Source organism: Salvelinus sp. IW2-2015, linkage group LG14, assembly GCF_002910315.2.
Source record: "Salvelinus sp. IW2-2015 linkage group LG14, ASM291031v2, whole genome shotgun sequence".
Taxonomy (NCBI): Eukaryota; Metazoa; Chordata; class Actinopteri; order Salmoniformes; family Salmonidae; genus Salvelinus; species Salvelinus sp. IW2-2015.
Genome location: NC_036854.1, coordinates 30,165,656 through 30,176,065, shown reverse-complemented (window position 1 = coordinate 30,176,065; position 10,410 = coordinate 30,165,656). Strand labels below are relative to the sequence as shown.

At 44.2% G+C, this 10,410-nt stretch overlaps 1 long non-coding RNA gene across 1 annotated transcript; it reads right to left on the bottom strand.

Annotated features, from left to right (window-relative positions):
- Window positions 1-3,871: 3,871 nt before the first annotated feature.
- On the bottom strand, window positions 3,872-6,393 carry LOC111972517 (uncharacterized). The gene is made up of 4 exons (XR_002878472.3): window positions 5,718-6,393; window positions 5,027-5,153; window positions 4,341-4,403; window positions 3,872-4,238 (listed from the first exon to the last, which is right to left on the bottom strand). It is a non-coding gene; the product is annotated as an uncharacterized lncRNA (long non-coding RNA).
- Between the last annotated feature and the right edge of the window lie 4,017 nt (window positions 6,394-10,410).

Sequence of the window (10,410 nt, the reverse complement as noted above, 5' to 3'; positions counted from 1 at the left end):
GTGTACAGTGGGGAGAACAAGTATTTGATACACTGCCAATTTTGCAGGTTTTCCTACTTACAAAGCATGTAGAGGTCTGTAATTTTTATCATAGGTACACTTCAACTGTGAGAGACGGAATCTAAAACAAAAATCCAGAAAATTACATTGTATGATTTTTAAGTAATTAATTTGCATTTTATTGCATGACATAAGTATTTGATCACCTACCAACCAGTAAGAATTCCGGCTCTTAATCACCAAAGGGTTTTCCGTAATCACCAAATGGTGCTCTGTAATCACCACAGGGTGCTCTGTAATCACCACAGGATGCTCTGTAATCACCACAGGGTGCTCTGTAATCACCACAGGGTGTTCTGTAACACCATGCTAGTTATGAACCTGTCTCTACATGCTCTGTCACGAGACCATTCTTCCCGGCTCTTGAGATGGTTATAATAGAGGTAAATAAAGGCTGCAAATAGAAAATTCACCACCAGTTGACGTAAACCAGCATCATTGAATACGAACTCATGTGTAAATATAAAGTGGTATGGTGTGTGCATGCTTTGTCAAAGCCTGATTTCTGCAGCAGTATAGAGTAGCATATATGTACTGTATGAGCATCATTGTTGAGGATCAGGGATGTGAGCACGGGCTTATACTACCATTTAAGGTCAGACTGCCATGTGTTGCCTATGGTGCCTTTCTCAGTCTCTCACCTAAACATCTTGTGAGTGGTGACACCTTGCAGGAGCCTCCAGCCATCATGATCTATGACTCACAGCAGAAACATGGAATTCAGATAGGGAGAATCTAAAGAGCATGCCCAAATTAGCCGGCTGCTTTACACTTCTATCATACAAGGGCGCAACTTTCACTGGGACGGGGGGGACTTGACAACCCCCCCCCCCCCCCCCCCCCCCCATTCTGAAATTGCATTTTTGTCCCCCCCAGATTTAGCATTGCATTGTGATTAAAAAAAGCGGCTTCGGTGTGCTTTAGGACCATGCGGACGCCTCAGAGTGGACGGGTAGGCTGTTTTCCGTTTTCAGTCGGCTGGATTTAGGACCGCACGAATACCACAGAGCAGACGGACAGGCTGTGTGAAGGAAAAGCTATTATTATAGGACTAGCACGATGCTGCTGTCTTCATCTGCGGTCTTTGTGTGTTGCGCTTTTGATCCAGGTTGTAAAAGCAAGCAGAGCAGAAACTGGCTACTTTTTATTTGACTGATGTAGCTGGCAAGGTAACAGCTGTTTGACTTAACAGAAAAAAAGTATTTATTCCCAGTGCTGAGCTAGTAGTGTAACTGACAACGTTAGCTAATGTTTCATCCCCTCTCAACTGAAGTTCTATCTGAAGAGAATTAACTAGCTAGCTAGCTAGTAGCTACCACAGCCAGTTCAGCTCTAGCCTCTACCTATCTGTCAGGTAGTATGGAAATGTTTTGTAGCTTTTTTGTCCCGTTTTAACAGAAGTAAATTAACTTGGCAAGTTTTCGCCAGTTGATGTACCATTTGGAGCTAACCAAAAGTTGGCTAACGTTAGCTAACTAGCTAGCTCACTAACTTTAGCTATTAATTTTGCCTCAATCACACTAGATCTGAATCAAACGGTGAACCAAGTGGCCAAACGATTGAAGTCAAGTGGCCAAACGATTTTTTGACAGTGCAATGTGAGTTTTTATTCGAGTCAGTATAGCAATGTAACATTATTGATATGTCAGGTTCCCTAGCTAATTCCCTACTTTTCACACTGACACGGTATAAACAGCTCTAAAGGCTACACTGTCATGGTGCACAGTCACTACACAACACTATGTTCATCATATCTTAGCAGGATCAGATGGTGACAGGTGTTCCTACAGGGTCAGACAGCCAGGGAAGACCAGTCTACGGAGCTCAGGTTCATTTTGCAGTATATTATAAGAATGTTAAAAAAATATATATATTAACTTTATTTAACCAGGTAAGCTAGTTGAGAACAAGTTCTCATTTACAACTGCGACCTGGACAAGATAAAGCAAAGCGTACAGTCAATAACACAATAGAACAAAAAGAGTCTATATACAGTGTGTGCAAATGGAGTGAGGAGGTAAGGCAATAAATAGGCCATCGTAGCGAAGTAATTACAGTTTAGCAAATAAACACTGGAGTGATAGATGAGCAGATGATGATGTGCAAGTAGAAATACTGGTGTGCAAAAGAGCAGAAAAGTCAATAAAAACAATATGGGGATGAGGTAGGTAGATTGGGTGGGCTACTTACAGATGGGCTATGTACAGCTGCAGCGATCGGTTAGCTGCTCAGATAGCTTATGTTTAAAGTTTGTGAGGGAAATATAAGTCTCCAGCTTCAGCGATTTTTGCAATTCGTTCCAGTCATTGGCAGCAGAGAACTGGAAGGAAAGGCGGCCAAAGGAATGTTCCATCTTTAATTGATGGGTAGGCTACAGTCTGGGATCTGGGAATAATGGTCATTTCAGTTATTGAACCATTGATTCTATTCTTGAATAATATAATGTATAAATGTACAGCAAGGTCATTCTTTGTCATGACTCATCTGAGCAGGATCAGATGGTGACGGGGTCTCAGCAGGGTCAGGCAACCAGGGAAGACCAGTCTGTGACGGAGCTGAGATGCAACAAACACTGGACCAACCAGAAGCTTCAAAGATTGAAACTATTTTACGACAGTCTAACAAACCTCAAGTTGATTTTCAAACTGTATCAAGGGTTAATAGAGGCTTAACGATGTATGTGAGGAAGACATGGGAGATACTATCTGTGATGATGATGATGAATAGATACAGACATGTTTGAATACCCAGTCATGTTCATATAATCTCAGACATAAATTACTGCAGTTTAAGACTATCCAATCAATTGGTCGAAAGAAAGACTACTCTTGGTTGACCAAGATTTATTTTAGTCAGGGACAACCCTAGTAGAAATGCAGGAAATTAGCTTTACTGTAGATGCCCAGGTTATGCCCCCCACTTCTAAAACAAAAGTTGTGCCCCTGATTTGTATTACAGCTGACCCACTATCACCTGGAGAGAAAGAGAGAGTGAGAGAGAAAGAGAGACTGAGAGAGAGATGGAGACAGAAAGAGAGAGTGAGAGAGAAAGAGTGGAAGTGAGTTAGGGAGGGGGTAGGAGAGAAAGAAAAGTCCCTCAGGAGTTGAGAGAAAGAGATAGACAGGCAGCGGATGGTAACGCAGGTGAAACCATTTCATCATCGCCGGCTCGACTAAATGGAAGTGACCAGCTGTTGACAGAGTGACAGAAAAGCAGGTTGTGTGTAAGTGAAGCGTACATATAGTTACAGTATGGATTGCATAAATTACTGTGAACCATTTGGCTGGGAGACCTAATAGACATGAGAAGTAGAACTGCCCATTAGAGAAGGTGAAGCAGGGCCATTAGACAGAAGTCCTGGAGGACTAGTCATTGGCTAGGGAATCCAGCCTACACAGTTGGTTTCCCAGGTCTAAATTAGATAGCAATTAAGAGAAAAGAAGGAAAACCAGCGGACACTGTGGTCCTCCACAAGTTGACTTTCTCCAAAGCTGTAAGGACGACAGTCCGTGATGGAGGAAGCATCCTGGTGGATTATGGGTAAAAGGACAGTGAAGACACGTACTACAAGCTAAACTCTCCTATTCCCTCGCAATGCAAGSTCAACATACACTGAGTGTACAAAACATTAAGAACACCATCCTAATATTGAGTTTACATCAGAACAGCCTGAATTTGTCAGGACATGGACTCTACAAGGTGTCGAAAGCGTTCCACAGGGATGCTGGCCCATGTTGACGCCAATGCTTCCCACAGTTGTGTCAAGGTGTTGAAAGCGTTCCACAGGGATGCTGGTCACCACTGGTGCCTCTGGCTTGGCCTTCTCTTCTCCCACTGCTCACCATGCCTGTAGCTTGGCCTTCTCTTCTCTCACTGCTCACCATGCCTGTAGCTTGGCCTTCTCTTCTACCACTGCTCACCATGCCTGTAGCTTGGCCTTCTCTTCTCCCACTGCTCACCATGCCTGTAGCTTGGCCTTCTCTTCTCCCACTACTCACCATGCCTGTAACTGTAGCTGGCCTGAGTGACAGAGTGGGTCCATCTGTGGATTCCACCTGATTTACGTCCACTCTTACAGTACACTTAATTACCTCAGCCACCAGAGAGCACTAGTGGAACATTTTGAAGACTTGCCCCTATTGTCAGGAAAGGAGCTGTGTTGAGATGCCAAAGCTGACCTGAAGTTGAGGGGAAGAGAGAGAGAAAGGAGGGATAGCTGTCGGTGAAATCTCTTTTTGTGAGCCTAATCAGCATGGAGTAGAACAGGATTTTTTATTTACCAGGAATCTCTTTCTTTCTATCATCAGGGGGAGGAACTGTAGGCCTTTCTGCAGCTGGGGACTCTGTCAACAGAAGAATGACCCTTTACTGCTCATTAAGGTAATATTACTGGTGTCCTCAAAATCTTCTGTAAGTCTATAGCTTGTCTCGACAGGGTAATCAGTCTGAGTAGTACATAATAAAGCTCATTCAGAGTGGGGAAAAGTCTCGCATGGCATCATCAATGAAAGCCTCTTTGGATCCAAACCCACTCTACAAGAGTATTGTGAATGATGGACAAACTAACCATTGTAAATTAATGATATCTACTCGTTTACACAGGCAGCCCAATTTTCCACTAATTGGTCTTTTGACCAATCACAGCAGATTTTTTTCAGAGCTAATCTGATAGACGGTTGGTTGTTTAGCAACAAAACTGAGGCATGCGCACCTATGGGGAAAAACAGACGAGGTTGGTTTAGATTGTTGACAACGTGCAAACTATGTTTTGTCTCCAATGTTTCTTGAAAACATCAATACATTTGCACAATGAGCACTAGTTGTCTCTCAAATACATAATTAAAGTTGTTGGTTAGCTAGCTAGCGAATTCTTTGCCATATTAGCATTGACATGAAATCAGTCAAGACACCTCAAAACAAGACAGAATCAATAACAAGATGAAACGAGCTGAAATGAGCCACTTACGATTCCCCACATGGCAGTTTCTTGTCATTGGTGCTAGCTATCTGACCATCCAGAATCACAACAACACGCTGACTTCTGCCCCATGGAAGAGCGCACATCGTTTTCGTGCCGTTGTCAGCTAACTCCTCTATTGGTCAAAAGAACAATTAGTGAAAATAATATCAGAATTGTGCTGCCTGTGTAAAACGCAGCCTATGTGGCTTTTTTTCAAAATATGTCTTTATTTTTAAACCATTTCTTTTCCCCTCCCCACTCAGACCACTCCCAGACAGTCCTAGCACAATTCTTGCTTGAGAAATATCTTCTTTAAAAAAAAAACAATCATAGTAATGTACTTAATTGTTAACCAGAAATAATTTGATATTGAGATAAAAACGGCTGTGTTGGGCCTTTTAAAGTGGACTTCTTCTAATCAGTTTGTCAGCTTACGGCACAGCAATTTACCTGTTGTACTTTGAGACCCTCTAAACTAAAGCATGTTGAAACCAACTCACTGTCCTTGTCTTTTCAGGGTCTGTGTATTGGCTTTTGGCAGTATACTGTAGCTGATGCTCAATAAGGCTATTTTCCTCGTGCTTGGCAGTGATGTTCCACATACGCTACACTGGCAAGATAGAGGGGTGCGGTCTGTGCATATTTGTAAACAACAGCTGGTGCACGGAATCTAAGGAAGTCTCTAGAGTTTGCTCACCTGAAGTAGCGTATATTGTGATAAATTGCAGGCCACACTACTTGCCTAGAGAGTGTTCAGCTATACTTTTCGTGGCTGTTTATTTACAACCACAGACAGATGCTAGCACTAAGACCGCACTCAGACAGCTGTATAAGGAAATAAGCAAACAGGAAACCACTCACCCAGAGGCGGTGTTCCTAGTGGCCGGAGACTTTAATGCAGGGAAACTTAAATCAGTTCTACCAAATTTCCATCAACATGTTAAATGTGCAACCAGAGGGAAAAAAATTCTAGATCACCTGTACTCCACACACAGAGACGCGTACAAAGCTCTCCCTCGCCCTCCATTTGGTAAATCCGACCACAACTCTATCCTCCTGATTCCTGCTTACAAGCAAAAATGAAAGCAGGCAGCACCAGTGACTCGGTCTATAAAAAAGTGGTCAGATGAAGCAGATGCTAAACTACAGGACTGTTTTGCTATCACAGACTGGAACATGTTCCGGGATTCTTCCGATGGCATTGAGGAGTACACCACATCAGTCACTGGCTTCATCAATAAGTGCATTGAGGACGTCGTCCCCACAGTGACTGTACGTACATACCCCAACCAGAAGCCATGGATTACAGGCAACATTCGCACTGAGCTAAAGGGTAGAGCTGCCGCTTTCAAGGTGCGGGACTCTAACCCGGAAGCTTACAAGAAATCCTGCGACGAACCATCAAACAGGCAAAGCGTCAATACAGGGCTAAGATTGAATCATACTACACCAACTCCAACGCTCGTCTTTTGTGGCAGGGCTTGTAAACTATTACAGACTACAAAGGGAAGCACAACCGCGAGCTGCCCAGTGACATGAGCCTACCAGACGAGCTAAATCACTTCTATGCTCACTTCGAGGCAAGCAACACTGAGGCATGCATGAGAGCATCAGCTGTTCCGGATGACTGTGTGATCATGCTCTCCGTAGCCGACGTGAGTAAGAACTTTAAACAGGTCAACATACACAAGGCTGCTGGGCCAGACGGATTACCAGGACGTGTGCTCCCGGCATGTGCTGATCAACTGGCAGGTGTCTTCACTGACATTTTCAACATGTCCCTGATTGAGTCTGTAATACCAACATGTTTCAAGCAGACCACCATAGACCCTGTGCCCAAGAACACAAAGGCAACCTGCCTAAATGACTACAGACCCGTAGCACTCACGTCCGTAGCCATGAAGTGCTTTGAAAGATCGGTAATGGCTCACATCAACACCATTATCCCAGAAATCCTAGATCCACTCCAATTTGCATACCACCCAAACAGATCCACAGATGATGCAATCTCTATTGCACTCCACACTGCCCTTGCCCACCTGGACAAAAGGAACACTTACGTGAGAATGCTATTCATTGACTACAGCTCAGCGTTCAACACCATAATACCCTCAAAGCGCATCCCTAAGCTAAGGATCCTGGGACTAAACACCTCCCTCTGCAACTGGATCCTGGACTTCCTGACGGGCCGCCCCCAGGTGGTGAGGGTAGGTAACAGCACATCTGCCACGCTGATCCTCAACACTGGAGCTCCCCAGGGGTGCGTGCTCAGTCCTCTCCTGTACTCTCTGTTCACCCACGACTGCATGGCCAGGCACGACTCCAACACCGTTATTAAGTTTGCAGACAACACAACAGCGGTAGGCCTGATCACCGACAACGACGAGACAGCCTATAGGGAGGAGGTCAGAGACCTGGCCGGGTGGTGCCAGAATAACAACCTATCCCTCAACGTAACCAAGACTAAGGAGATGATTGTGGACCACAGGAAAAGGAGGACCGAGCACGCCCCCATTCTCATCGACGGGGCTGTAGTGGAGCAGGTTGAGATATTGAAGTTCTTTGGTGTCCACATCAGCAACAAACTAGAATTGTCCAAACACACCAAGAAGGTCGTGAAGAGGGCACGACAAAGCCTATTCCCCCTCAGGAAACGAAAAAGATTTGGCATGAGTCCTGAGATCCTCAAAAAGTTCTACAGTTGCAACATCGAAAGCATCCTGACAAGTTGCATCACTGCCTGGTACGGCAATTGCTCGGCCTCTGACCACAAGGAAAAGGGTAGTGCGTACGGCCCAGTACATCACTGGGGCTAAGCTGCCTGCCATCCAGGACCTCTACACCAGGCGGAGTCAGAGGAAGGCCCTAAAAATTGTCAAAGACCCCAGCAACTCCAGTCATAGACTGTTCTCTCTACTACCGCATGGCAAGCGGTACCGGAGTGCCAAGTCTAGGACAAAAAGGCTTCTCAACAGTTTTTACCACCAAGCCATAAGATTTCTGAACAGGTAATCAAATGGCTACCTGGACTATTTGCATTGTGAGTCCGCCCCAGTCATCTGTGGAAGGAGCAGAGAAAATAGAGGGACGAACAGAGGCAACAATGTTAAGACGTTATATCTCTTTTCAATTTGATCAAGTTGTGCCCATTATCAAGACTTGGGTAGATGGTGTGACAAAATTAGGAATGATTTATTGAGATGACTTTTAGGATTTTGTAGATGGGTAAAAGTGTCTAAAATAAGCTATATTTCCATTATCATTTTTAATTTTAAGATGCTGGAACTTTAATCTCTGTATACATACAGACTGATGGTGTTGTCCCCCAACGGTGCTATAGTTTTCATTTTTGGACCCCACTAATTATATCCGGTGTGAGAGTCGTGAGAGCCAAGGTTCTGACAGCCATGGAAATGAGTCTACCGGTGACGCCACTATATGTACGTACTGCTGGTAGTGTGAGGAGGGGAATCTTAATGAGGCACTAAAGAGGCTAAACACACACACAGGTTTGTTTTACTATCCTTGTGGGGACCAAACCCTAAACCTAACCCTTACTCCTAACCCTAAACCTAACTCCTAACCCTAATTCTAACCCTAAACCTAACCCTTAAGCCTAAAATAGCATGTTTTCTTGTGGGGACCAGAAAATGTCCCCACTTGTCAGAATTGTCCCTGTTTTACTGTCCTTGTGAGGACTTCTGTTACCCACAAGGATAGTAAAACCAAAACACACACACTTCACACACAATCCAAAAGTCTCTAAGGAAAAAAATGCTATAGCGCCTTCTTTTGTTGGTCAAACAGCATCAGTGAGTCAGCCCGTTGTATCATTTATATTCAATACCGTGGTTTGTATAGATTAGTACAGGGTGCTCTGTAATTACCACAGGGTGCTCTGTAATTACCACAGGGTGCTCCACAGGGTGCTCTGTAATTACCACAGGGTGCTCTGTAATTACCACAGGGTGCTCTGTAATTACCACAGGGTGCTCCACAGGGTGTTCTGTAATTACCACAGGGTTCTCCGTAATCACCAAATGGTGCTCTGTAATTACCACAGGGTGCTCTGTAATTACCACAGGGTGCTCTGTAATTACCACAGGGTGCTCTGTAATCACCAAATGGTGCTCTGTAATCACCACATGGTGCTCTGTAATCACCAAATGGTGCTCTGTAATCACCACATGGTGCTCTGTAATCACCAAAGGGTTTTCCGTAATCACCAAATGGTGCTCTGTAATCACCACAGGGTGCTCTGTAAGCAAGTTATTTCCTGGTACCGTGTATATGCCAAGTTATTCCTGGTACCCTGTGTAGTAGCCAAGTTATTTCCTGTACCCGTGTATATAGCCAAGTTATTACCTGGTACCCCGTGTATATAGCCAAGTTATTACCTGGTACCCGTGTATATAGCCAAGTTATTACCTGGTACCCCGTGTTATATAGCCAAGTTATTACCTGGTACCCCATGTATATAGCCAAGTTATTACCTGGTACCCCGTGTATATAGCCAAGTTATTACCTGGTACCCCGTGTATATAGCCAATTATTACCTGGTACCCGTGTATTTAGCCAAGTTATTACTGGTACCCCGTGTATATAGCCAAGTTATTACCTGGTACCCCGTGTATATAGCCAAGTTATTACCTGGTACCCTGTGTAGAAGCCAAGTTATGTCCTGGTACCTGTGTATATAGCCACGTTATTACCGGTACCTATGTATATAGCCAAGTTATTTCCTGGTACCCCGTGTATATGGCCAAGTTATTACCAGTCCTCGTGTATATAGCCAAGTTATTACCCGGTACCCCGTGTATATAGCCAAGTTATTACCCGGTACCCTGTATATATAGCCACGTTATTACCTGGTACCCGTGTAGATAGACAAGTTATTTCCTGGTACCCCGTGTATATAGCCACGTTATTACCTGGTACCCCGTGTATATAGCCATGTTATTTCTGGTACCCCGTGTTATAGCCAGTTATTACCTGGTACCCCGTGTATATAAGCCAAGTTATTACCTGGTACCCTGTGTATATAGCCAAGTTATTACCTGGTACCCGTGTATATAGCCAAGTTATTACCTGGTACCCCGTGTATATAGCCAAGTTATTCCTGATACCCCGTGTATATAGCCAAGTTATTACCTGATACCCGTGTATATAGCCAAGTTATTACCTGGTACCCCGTGTATATAGCCAAGTTATTACCTGGTACCCCGTGTATATAGCCAAGTTATTACCTGGTACCCCGTGTATATAGCCAAGTTATTACCTGGTACCCTATGTATATAGCCAAGTTATTACTTGGTACCTGTGTAGATAGCCAAGTTATGTCCTGGTACCCTTGTGTATATAGCCCACGTTAATTACTGGTAACCCTATAT